This window comes from Podarcis liolepis, assembly GCF_965112155.1.
Source record: "Podarcis liolepis genome assembly, chromosome: 8".
Lineage (NCBI taxonomy): Eukaryota > Metazoa > Chordata > Lepidosauria > Squamata > Lacertidae > Podarcis > Podarcis liolepis.
The window spans coordinates 71369805-71383389 of NC_139560.1; positions in this window are offsets into that span (position 1 = coordinate 71369805).

A 13585-nucleotide genomic window follows, 5' to 3' on the forward strand; every position below is an offset into this window, starting at 1 on the left:
TCTGATAATAAATGTTGGAAGTGTAAGGAGGCTGAAGGGACATTCTTTCACCTTTGGTGGACTTGTCCAAGAGTGAAGGCCTTCTGGGAAATGATCTACAACGAGTTAAAAAAGGTGTTTAAGTACACCTTTCCTAAGAAACCGGAGGCCTTCCTCTTGGGCATTGTGGGCCAAAAGGTGTTAAAGAAGGATAGAACATTTTTTATGTATGCAACCACAGCAGTAAGAATTCTTATTGCTAAATACTGGAAGACTCAAGATTTGCCCACACTGGAAGAGTGGCAAACACAATTGATTGACTACATGGAGTTGGCCGAGATGACTGCCAGGATTCGAGATTTGGGAGAAGAAGCAATGGAGGAGGACTGGAAGAAATTTAAGGACTATTTGCAAAAACTTTATAAGTTATATGAATTATAGGATTTCGCATGATTTGGAAGGTTAGCCCCAGCAATGAGAGTGGAATATATATGAAATTAGACAATATTAATGAAGGAACCAATGTTTAAATGTTCAAAAAGGATAACATATGTGTTTATAGAGTAAATGGATAATAAGTAATTTAAACTTAAAATGCAATTGAAAGTACAAAAGAAACACATGAAACAAGGTTATAATTTGCTGACAAATTTATTATTAAGATTGCATTGTGCGGGAGATGTGGGGAAGTTCGATGGAGGATTGAAACAAGTGTTGGAAATAATCTGTCTTTTTTCTTTTCTTTTCTTGCTCCTTTTGTTTTTCTATGCTGTTTCTCTTTATCTGGAAAAAATGTAATAAAAATATTTTTTTTAAAAAAAGGAATATGGGCTTGGGAGAGCGCACCTCTGTTTGAGATTCTGTCTTGCCATGTGAGGAGCAAAATATTCCTGATGAAGCACATGTGGAAGACATTAAAGCAGGGGTCAGCAAACTTTTTCAGCAGGGGCTGCTTCAGACCTTGTGGGGGGCCGGACTATATTTTGAAAAATAATAATGAACAAATTCCTATGCCCCACAAATAACCCAGAGATGCATTTTAAATAAAAGGACACATTCTACTCATGGAAAAACACGCTGATTCCTGGACCATCTATGGGCCAGATTTAGAAGGCTATTGGGCTGCATCTGGCCCCCGGGCCTTAGTTTGCATACCCATGCATTAAAGCATCTTTCCTGGTAGGTATAAGTTGCCCACAAGTCACTACCAAAAAGCAGCTTGCTCAACATGCAAGCCTGGTAGACCTTTATTTTGGTATTGGTTGTTAGCATCACATTCTCTCATACCCCTTTGGAGAGGCAAGCCATTGTCATAGCTGCCTTTCCAATATGCTTGTCCAGCTCAGGGTCGATGGAGAGGTTGCTGAATGCAGTGGAGCCCAGGCAGACAAAATTGTCTACCACGTCAAGTGGAGTGCTGGCAATGTTCTGACCCAGGATGTTGGCCTTCGTCAGGCTGATGGGAAGGTCAAACTTCTGCATGCTTGGAAAAAAATGGTGGATGAGTCTCTACAGAGCTTTGTCAGAGTGCACTGTCAAGGCTGTATCTCTTGCATAAGAACCCACCACACTATTGTCTTGGCATGGAGACATGCCAATTTGAACAGACCCCCATTTCTCTTTGATGCTTTCTTGAGAGCAACAGGGAGAAGAATGTGCCAAAGAGAATTGGGGCAAGAACACAGCCCTGTCTGTACATACATACATACATACATACATATTCAATTATGTTTCAGCATACAGCAACAGGGCTTAAAAAATTCAGATTAGCACACCACAATGAGCAACTATTCTTTTTAAAGGTCTTTTAATGTTCATTAGCACACAACAATGAGCTTTTAATTTCACAACTGTTTTTAAAGCCAGGCATTTAAATGCATCTTTGCAAACTTCATGCCAGGAGTCCGATAATGTGCATTCTTAGCATGTGCACGATGAGAAGAAGTACCTTACCTTGTCCAGCGCAACTTCTGGCATTTGAAAATAGAGCTGCTGCTGCTGCTGCTGCTGCTGCTGCTGCTGCTGCTGCTGCTGCTGCTGCTGCTGCTGCTTCTTCTCCTCCTCCTTCTGTGTGGTGTAGTGGTTAGGAATGGTAGACTCATAATCTGGTGAACTGGGTTCGCATCTCCGCTCCTCCACATGCAGCTGCTGGGTGACCTTGGGTTAGTCACACTTCTTTGAAGTCTCTCAGCCCCACTGACCTCACAGAGTGTTTGTTGTGGGGGAGGAAGGGAAAGGAGAATGTTAGCTGCTTTGAGACTCCTTCGGGTAGTGATAAAGCGGGATATCAAATCCAAACTACTACTCTTCTTCTTCTTCTTCTTCTTCTTCTTCTTCTTCTTCTTCTTCTTCTTCTTCTATCACTTGTAGCCGAGTAAGATTTTCTTCCATGAACATGGTTTTAACAATGACTGTGGAGGCCAGTTCTGGATCCACATGTCCTTCCACAGTGGGGACATAGGTTTCCGGGTGGGAGTTGATCATGTTGAGGGTTTGCCAAGCTCTTAGCACGTTTCTCCCTTTCATCCTGAGTTCAAGTGTCTTCAAATCTCATGACACCTTTGGTAAAGGCTGTTCTCCAATTGGAGCGCTCGCAGGCCAGTGTTTCCCAGTTGTCGGTGTTTATACTACATTTTTAAAGATTTGCCTTGAGAGAGTCTATAAATCTCTTTTGAAAATAGAGCAGGTCACCACTGGCAGTCAATGTAAACCAGTGTCCTTCAACCTTGGGTCCCCAGATGAGGTTAGAATACAACTCCCATCTTCCCAGACCATTAGCTGGGATGCACGTTTGTGCAACTGACATTTTTTCTATGGCTTTACATTGCAATGAAGAAGAGATAGTGCTGGGCCAGCAGTCTTTCAGAGAATCCAGTCCATCATTGCTATTGTTCTTCTCACTGAAAACCCCCAGAGTCGAATCTAATGACTCTAGATTGGCCACTAGAAGATGCCCAAGCTTGCAGAGTACCAGATTTATTTCTCAGTGTAAGGAATACTTTAAAGAGGACAAGTCTCTTCCATGAACAGGTTACAGTCCAGGAAAGTAATGTGCTGTTGTCTCACCAGGTTTAATTACATGGAACTTGGGAATTAGAGGGCTGAGCCAAAGGCTGTAGGTACTGCACACATTTTGATACTCGGCTGACGTCATTTTGCTCTCTTTTTTCAAGTCACAGGCTGTAATTGTTGCTTTGTTCAACGTGATGCAAAATTAATCAACGTATTTTATTCATGATTTATTGCAAGGGTTAGGGACAGCGGCTGGCTGGCTTCACCAAGGACATGGATCTCGAGACATGGCTATTACAGTGAATCAGTTTAAGTTTCCTTTTAGTACCTGGCTGTCAGTTACTATCAATCAGCGAAGCCTTTTAAAAGCAAGGCCTGTTAAAGAATTCACATGCACCCTTTATTTTGTAACTCTTCCAAGGAAACATATGAGAAGTGTGAATGTGTTCAATGAACCACAAAATGTGGCATGAAGGAAGCCATGCTTTTTAACTGCAGGACTCTTCCCTGTTTATAATCATGGTGGTATTTTATACTGTCACTGTTCATACATAACACAGAATATATTTCAAGTGCACAGGCATAAAAAGGAGGAGCAGAGGGGCATATGCCTCAACATTCGCATTCTGGCATATTGTTAAATCTTTTCAAAAGGAGCAAATCTTTATCGGTGGTCACTTCCATAGTAACGGAATATGAATTAGTACATGTTGTTGTTGTTTTAAATCACCCAGTCATTTTACCTACTGTTGTGTAAAGAAGGCCTGAAAAACTGGTGGCTCACCATGATGAGAATTACCCATCAGTTTTATCTCGGCCTACCCAGGACTTGAAAGAATTAGGATTATTTTGTTGTCTAGGAGTGGGGATGGAGAATTTTGTTTCAGTATGCATTTCAGTGGGAATCAGCCTAACGTAACCTGCACTTTCTGAAACAATACATGGACCGAAACAGAGTTTTTTTTTGAAATTCACACATGTCTAAATTTGTGTCCCTGCCCCCCCCCCCAAGTACAAAAGTTATTCTGGTCTTTGACATCTTATATGTAAGTTTCCAGGATCCACTATATTCCTATGACTGTATTTGCTTTAACTGTTTTTAAGACTGAATTTTTCATTGCTGTAACTCTCCATGGCACCCAGGGGTGGGTTGTCCCATTTCACATGAGGCAAAATGGGAACTGCCCATTTTGGTGAGATCTTATGTGACACCATTTTGACCAAGATAGGCATTGATGCTGGTGCTAATTCTACTTCTGGTGGAGGCAACAGGGCAGGCATGATACCTGTGGGATCGCTGCCTTGAGGACTTTTGCCACCTGAAGCAGCCACCTCAGTCTGCCTAATGACTGAGCTGGCCCTGCTGGGACTTGCTGGTAAAAAGCAGGTAATAAATGTAGCATCATCATCTTCTTCTTCATCATCAACAACAAAAAATGGTAGTAGTAATTGAATACAGAATGTCGTACAAAAATGAGTTATATTAGGAAATTTGTATGCAAATGTGTGTGTGTGTGAGAGAGAGAGAGAGAGAGAGAGAGAGAGAAATGTGTGTTGCATTTAAGACTGGGAGAAAGAAAGAGAAGTCAAAGTTAATATATTTATTCATCCACACCTACAGATGGTGATGTGGTTATCTTCTGACTATTGGGTTCAACCCTAGTTCACACACACAATCTAGTCAGAGGATTTAAATTCCATATGTTCTTGCTGCAATTGCCTTTACACATTCCATCTCATTATTTTACCTTTCCCTGTATAAAATTTTGAGCTATGGCATACCAAAGATGCCTTATCAAAATAAATTGATTGGAATTTTGCATAACAGAGTGGAAAGAAAAGAAGAAGTTACCTCTCAGCTGTCTCGGATTTTTGATTAAAAAGTTATCATAGAAGCTCTTCAATCCAGTGATGCTTGTCTGTATTGTATGAGAAAGAGGAATAGGAAACGGTGTCAGATTAAAGATAAATAGTTCACATTTCATTTAGAGGGGGTGTTTTCCTCTCTCCTCTGTTGCAACAGCCTCTGTACAGAGAACATCAAGCATTCAAGCCGGTACCCTTTTCAAAGGATCTTTAAGTAGAAAACAACAATTTTCTTAAATCAATTAGTAGCTAACCAAAGCATAGCGTTTAAAATAAATAGAATGCCATTCTTCCAAGATTGTACCTATTGTACGAATATTAAATTCCTTACAAATCAGCAGGATCTTTTTTCTGTTTCTATTTTGCAGCTCTATTCTTTGTTGGAAAATGGCTTACTAAGTTTAAGAGGTCTCCGTAGTATCTTGGTCTTTCTTTCTTTCTTTCTTTCTTTCTTTCTTTCTTTCTTTCTTTCTTTCTTTCTTTCCTTCCTTCCTTCCTTCCTTCCTTCCTTCCTTCCTTCCTTCCTTCCCAACTAGGCGTTAATTGTGAGGAAAAAGCCTGTGCCTTGGTCATTACTGCTTATGGTATTACTAGGGATTTCAATGAAATTATAGAATGTTATCCCCCACCCACTGTGTATAATTTTAGGCATATGGATAATAGGGTTGCCAGATCAGTAGCAATCAATATACACAAATAAAATTAGCTCCCCACCCTCAAACACTGTTATATCCTCTATTAAACAGGAAATATGCTCACCTGGAGGAAAATATTACAGGAATAAAATGTGGAACACATGGGAATCATTGAATTCTGTATGTCCAGAGTAAATATAGGATGCAAATAGAGAATATAGGATGCAAATAGCAATGCAAATAAGATTGTAATAATAATAATAATAATAATAATAATAATAATAATAATAATAATAATAATACCCCACCCGTCTGGCTGGGTTTCCCCAGCCACTCTGAGTGACTTCCAGCAGAATATTAAAATACAATGATTCCTCAAATATTGAAAGCTTCCCCAAACAGGGCTGCCTTTAGATGTCTTTTAAAAGTCCGATAGTTGTTTATTTCTTTGACATCTGATGGGAAGGCGTTCCACAGGGAGGGCACCACTACCGAGAAGGCCCTCTGCCTGGTTCCCTGTAACTTTGCTTCTCGCAGTGAGGGAACCACCTGAAGGCCCTCGGCGCTGGATCTCAGTGTCCGGGCAGAATGATGGGGGTGGAGACGCTCCTTCAGGTATACTGAGCCGAAGCTGTTTAGGGTTTTAAAGGTCAGCACCAACACTTTGAATTGTGCCTGGAAACGTACTGGGAGCCAATGTAGGTCTTTAAGGAGCGGTGTAATATGGTCTCGGCGGCCACTCCCAGTCACCAGTCTTAGTTGTAGTTTCTGGGTCAACTTCAAAGGTTGTAGAGCGCATTGCAGTAGTCCAAGCAGGAGATAACTAGAGCATGCACCACTCTAGCGAGACAGTCCACAGGCAGGTAGGGTCTCAGCCTGCGTACCAGATGGAGCTGGTAGACAGCTCCCCTGGACACATAATTGGCTCGCACCTCCATGGACAGCTGCTAATAGATTGTGGGGCATCCCAGGGACACTGGTGGAGGAAGAGGGGGCGGGGGGAGAGCACCGCCCCCAGCACCACGATCCCGGTGGGATGCCATTGTGGCTGTCCCACCCATGCTGGGCGCCATGCCCCCATAGGCGGTGCACCACACACCCAGGACGCGCATCACACCCCTGCGGCGGCATGCCATGCCCCCGGGACGTGCGCCAAGCCCCCAGGATGCATGCCAGCCACACCCCTGCCTGATCTCTCCCCCCCCCAGTCCCAGACTCTTTGCATGAAAAGCTTGTGCCACACCACTGAGCTCTGGCCCTTCCCCATGAAAGGCAATCTTCACTAAGAAAGGTAGGATTTTCAGAGATGCCCAAACTTTTTCCAAAGAGGGCTGGATTTGATGAAGTGAACATGCATGAGGGCTGACCGAGTTTTTTTACCATTTTACCTCAAAGTCATTGAGCCTTTCTTAGGATTTTACCCCAGGAGATATACTGTCACGGGGGCTAGATTAGGCCCCCAAAATGGACTTTGGACATTCCTGGATATTTCAGGGAAGGTTGTCTGCTATTACTGATCTTCTTACTGAGCTATTCCTGATTTTCTGCAAGGGACCCTAGGGTGCATCAGAACACAACTGGAAAAAATATTGGACTAGACATTAGCAGTGGACTGGCTCCAATTAACCTTGCTTGTTTTCTTATAATAATAAAAAACAACAATGGGGGTCAAGTGGCACCCATGAGAGATGCATAAGTAAACAATATTTTGGGTCCCAGTGAAAATACATGTCAAAAGATAGCATACGGTATGGCCCTGTCAAATTGATAGCAGCTGTAACCAAAACAAAAATAAAAATAGAGAGAGAAGCAAAGAGAATGTCATCCTCTCCACAGACATTTAGCGTTGTCACCACCTCCAGCACTGATGAAATTTCCTTAAGCAATGTGACAGCTATTTCTCACTCCTTGCTACATGACATCTGCTCCTAAATTTTCAGAGCAATGCACAGGGATTAAGCTTTGCAACGCTTGTCAGAGTCAAAGGAACAAGGCTCCTGTATGCACGCGGGCGAGAGCATGCAAACATACCTGCACAGGCAATGCAGAACACTCTGGAAATCTTGGAAGTGACATGCAATGGCATGAAAATGTAAGAGGGCAACAACAGTGCTCCATTGCAATCTGGTAATAAAACAATAATCACCCCAAGAGTCCCCTTTCGTGTGAATTTTAAATACGCCAATGAATTTAGCGACAGTCCACCTCTACAAATACTAGTCATACTGATGGAGCGTTTGTGCAAGGATGGAAGAAGAACATATTAACCTAGATTTTAATGTTAAATATGAATGTCACAACAAAAATTGTTGCTGGCTTGTTGTTTTGTTAGAGATGGGCAAAACTCGCTGGAAAGATGGGGATCTATTTCTCTATCTATGCATGTACAGACACACACAGAGAGAGAATTTGTTATTTGAATGCCTGCTCTTATGTAGTCAAAGCAGTATAAACCATATATATGCAGGAGATATCAACAGGCTTAAGGTAGGTATCAAGGGGACATTTGATTCATTACTCACGTAAAGCCAAATCTATCAAATCAGCACTTTCAAAAACAGTATACAAACTATTCTTTGAAATTTGCACTTATCCGAATTTTGTGATGCAGTTTTCCAACCCATGGTGATTTTAAAAGGCACATAGTAGGGGAAAGTGTATGTAAAAATGAAGGTATTGGTGAAAATCACATACATTAGGGAAAACTGGGTAAAAATCTGTACAGCCAAAACTGCATATAAAATTAGGAGAAATTTTACACTAAAATGCCTACCGGTTTCATGAGGATTTTTTTTTTAATCCTAATTTGCTGCAAAACTTGGAGAACTGAATTTCCATCATCCATCCATCAATCCATCCATCAATTTATTTGTATGCCGCCTTTCCATAGAAAACCATTATGAAGACTGCTTACAACATGAAATAAATTGCATAATTAAAAAACATAACAAGCGTAGCCATAATCAATAAATAAAACATCAAAAAGTACACAACCAAATTAAACAACTTTTACATATATAATAAGATCTAAAATAAAGATACAAAAATTGATGGCATTAACAGCAACAACCCTCCCACCCCACCCCCCAAAAAACTAAATCCTGCTAAACAACATCCCAGCCCAAGAGTGGGTTTAGTAGTGTCAGCTTTTGTAGCTGGAGTCAGTCAGGGCCCTGCCCTCTCAGGAAAAAGGCTTGCAAGGCTGGAAGCTGTTCTTCCAAGATGCAGATTTGTAGAGCACAAATGACAATAAATGCCTACAGTATGCTTGTAGCATTTACATAGCAGCTCCTGCTCCAACAATTCTGGTGACTATTTAGCACAGTGAATATGTTATTTGAGACAAAAACTCTCGCAAGATTTAATTGCTCAATACTGTATACTTTTCATTCCCTTTCTTGACATGAGTCTGTTTAACATAAGAAACTGAGAGAACGAGAATTCATAGATCCATCCACTACTAGCTTGAGGGAACCCAAGACTGGCAATGGGGTGTGTGTGTGTGTGTGTGTGTGTGTGTGTGTGTGTGTGTGGAAAAAGCAACAGTCTGTAATAACTCCAGGTTTGCATAATAATATATCTAACCAGGGCAAAGATGGTGAAATGGCTGCTGAGTAATACTGATGACTGTGACTTATATGGTGGTTCCCTATGCCCTGGCAGCTAGGAAGATTAGGAAGAAAGAACTGGATGGGCTAGCGGTCAATTGCAAAAGGGATCTAACCTGCACATTTTATTTGAGAATTACTTTTTATTCTGTGTAATATGAAATTTTGGAGGATTTGACCATGGTTTTACCACATATGTTGTTGTTGTTGTATTTTATAAACAAGAATAATGTTATACAAATAAGTATACCAAGTTTTCTCATACGTAGCAACTGCTGCTTTTTTTTGTTTTTTCTTCCTTCTTTGGACGTTACCATGGCATTTGGCTAATGCAATAAAATATTTTAAAAATCATTACATAATACAGTCAAACCTCGGTTTTCCAATATCTCAGTGCTGAATGTTTTGGAACCTGAACACTGAAAACCCAGAAGTGAATGCTTCCGTTTTCTAACATGCCTCAGAAGTCAAACGGCTTCTGAGGCGCGTTTCTCAATTTTCCCCATTGAACTTGCTGACAGCCCTTTGATCTTCGGTTTTTGAATGTTTCGGAAGTCAAATGGACTTCCAGAATGGATTACATTCAAAAACCGAGGTTCCACTATAATATAGAGCATTTGCTGACGTGTGAACCACGTGAACAGATTGAACAGAGAACAAAGAGTGACAACAAGATATTGCACTCAAAGCCACACATCCACAAATACATGCAGTTCTTTCACTTCCTAGTTTACACCCAAAGGAATCATTTTAAACTCTGGTATTATAAACCTGTCTAGGTTTGTCATTGCTTTTCTCCCAAGAAGCAGGCATCTTTTAATTCCGTGGCTGCTGTCACCATCTGCAGTGATCATGGAGCCCAAGAAGGTAAAATCTCTCACTGCCTCCATTTCTTCCCCTTCTATTTGCCAGGAGGTGATGGGCCCAGTGGCCATGATCTTTTTTTTTTTTTTTGATGTTGAGCTTCAGACCATATTTTGCGCTCTCCTCTTTCACCCTCAATAAAAGGTTCTTTAATTCCTCCTCACTTTCTGCCATCAAGGTTGTGTCATCTGCATATCTGAGGTTGTTGATATTTCTTCCGGCAATCTTAATTCCGGCTAGGGATTCATCCAGCCCAGCCTTTTGCATGATGAATTCTGCATATAAGTTAAATAAGCAGGGAGACAATATACAGCCTTGTCATACTCCTTTCTCAATTTTGAACCAATCAGTTGTTCCCTATCCAGTTCTAACTGTAGCTTCTTGTCCCATGTAGAGATTTCTCAGGAGACAGATGAGGTGATCAGGCACTCCCGTTTCTTTAAGAACTTGCCATAGTTTGCTGTGGTCGACACAGGCAAAGGCTTTTGCATAGTCAATGAAGCAGAAGTAGATGTCTTTCTGGAACTCTCTAGCTTTCTCCATAATCCAGCGCATGTATGCAATTTGGTCTCTGGTTCCTCTGCCTGTTCTAAATCCAGCTTGCACTTCTGGGAGTTCTCGGTCCACCTACTGCTTGAGCCTTCCTTGTAGAATTTCAAGCATAACCTTACTAGCGTGTGAAATGAGTGCAATTGTGCAGTAGTTGGAGCATTCTTTGGCACTGCCATTCTTTGGGATTGGGAACCTAGACAGCATCTTAAAAAGTAGAGACATCACCTTGCCAACAAAGGTCCGTATAGTAAAAGCTATGGTTTTGCCAGTAGTGATGTATGGAAGTGAGAGCTGGACCATAAAGAAGGCTGATCGCCAAAGAATTGATGCTTTTGAATTATGGTGCTGGAGGAGACTCTTGAGAGTCCCATGGACTACAAGAAGATCAAACCAATCCATTCTTAAGGAAATCAGCCCTGAGTGCTCACTGGAAGGACAGATCGTGAAGCTGAGGCTCCAATACATTGGCCACTTCATGAGAAGAGAAGACTCCCTGGAAAAGGCCCTGATGTTGGGAAAGATGGAGGGCACAAGGAGAAGGGGACGACAGAGGACGAGATGGTTGGATAGTGTTCTCGAAGCTACCAGCATGAGTTTGACCAAACTGCAGGAGGCAGTGGAAGACAGAAGTGCCTGGCGTGCTCTGGTCCATGGGGTCATGAAGAGTCGGACACGACTAAACGACTAAACAACAACAATTATTAACCTTGTGGAAGAAAACAAAAGTCTTTGTGAGGTCATTCCCACCCCCCTGTTAGGATCCTTGCTCCGTGTTTGCAGTCATGAGATTGTTGTCTATCACATGACGGTGTATGTTTTCATTCCACAACATGGGAAATGAAAGAGACAGTATGTTTTGGTATTACTGTGTTCCGTGAAGTGGGACTATTGTCCTTTGTTCTTTCTCTTTTTGCTGTCTGGTGAGAAAGAGGAGGGTGCTAAAGCAGAATGCTCTGAGTGTATTATATGTAAATAAACGTAGATTAGCCAAAATGCTGTGCTACTGAGTTCTGTTATGCAAACTGCGGAACCCTATGATGCTTCTTGGTATCAGCTGCTGTGATGTTCGGGCTGAAGAAAGCTTTTGAAGCTCCCGAAAGATCGACCAGGAGGGAGAAAACATCCCAGTCGGGCACGTGTCTCTGCCAGGGTCCTACATGAGAGTAGGACGATCCTAACACCCCCACCCCCCAATTGATGCTTTTATCAATTAATATCAAATGACTTCCCACCACCATTTCCTGCCCTGAACTTCTATACAGTGGTACCTTGGTTTACAAACTTAATACATTCCGGAAGTCCATTCTTAAACCAAAGTGTTCTTAAACCAAGGCATGCCTTCCCATAGCAGTGGCGGACTCAAATTACAAAAGGAACACACTCAACAGGGAATGGAACATGTTCTGCTTCCAAGGCAATGTTCACAAACCAAAACACCTACTTCCGGGTTTGCAGCGTTCTTAATCCAAGTTGTTCATAAACTAAGCTCTTCTTAAACCAAAGTACCACTGTATTCACATTTTTTCTTGGTTTGCCAGTCATCCTGCAGGATCTGAACAACTGTGATAATAGGAAAGGGGGTGAAAGGTTAAAATAAATTTATTTTGGTTTTGAAGGTTCAAGCTCCGGACCTGAAGTGAACTTCAGAGCTTCATATTAGGTTACACTTTAATTATTTGGCACTAGGTCATGTCTGTTCTGATGTAATTTGATCTGATCACAATACCACATGTTAATCAGACTTTGGCATATTCATTTGCTAGCCTGATATATATGCTGCAGTTTAGGGCTTGCATATTAGGAGAAAAGACATCAAAGAGACTTGGAAAGAACTTTGAGAAATATGAATACAGATAGGCAGGTCACTTCTAAAATATTTATCGGGTTATTTGCATCCTCTTTTTTTCTTGTTCTCTTTATTCTTCACATTATATTTCTGTATAGAGCCTTCAGCAGTAATCCCAAAACACAGTAAGTTGTTGTCTATCACTTGTGTCAATTTGAAAATATCAACAGATATAAAGTAGGGTCAGTGTGGAATATTCTTATTTTTTTAGTTGAGAGAGAATGGAAATATTTTGTTTAAATAAGTACTGGCCTGGAATTTGTTTAGAATAGGCTTCTATTGCTCCGGAGTGCATTAACACCTTCTTGGAAGATGTCAAACGAAATTTTATGCAGAATATATGAATATATAGACACACACACACACACACACACAGACAGAGAGAGAGAATATTACTGAAAGATTTGGGACTTTGCTGAGACGAACAATACAGTTTCTTGAGAAACTGGAATGGTTGTCTAGCATGAACATATCTGATATGAAATTCCAACTCTACAATTCTATGATTCTATGAAATGTGAACTCACTGATAACTATTGAAATAGACTTCTTGGGGATCCAACAAACTATGGATAGATATCCACAGTTGTAAAGGATTTCAGTCATTCATAGAGTGTAAGTTGGTGCCACTTTTGTACTGGCGACTGACAGAAAGGCCATTTTATAATTTGTTATATAAAACAAAACCACACACAACAGATAATGACGACATAATGGCATATACCTAAAAGGCCCCCCTCCAGCTGTATGGCATTATGAAATGACACATGACTCTACATCTGGTTACCAGCACTGCCCTCCAATGCCACCCTGCGGGGCCCCAAAAGTGAAATGATTAGGAAGTGAAAGTGTGAGAATTGATGGAGATGGATGGGAATATGATGATGATGATGAGCAATGGGCCAGACCCAGAGGGGAAGCCCTCCCCCTCACCGCAGTTTACAGCTGCTTGGGAGGAGTTGAGATTGAGAGGGCTAGAGAGGAAAGGATGGACCAGACACCAGTTCCATCAACATCTTCAACTAAGTGAGATGGTGTCAGGCTTCAGAGAATCCGACCCTCCTCCCTCATGGCTGGCAGCCAGAAATGGGAAAACAAGACGTTCTTACCATGGTTCTTTATTCAATATTCACAGAGAGAGACGGATGGTGCTGCCTCTCAGATAATGGCGTTGCTACAAGTAAAGTCTCATCCTCCTATGTCTCCCCTATTCTGTGTCACCC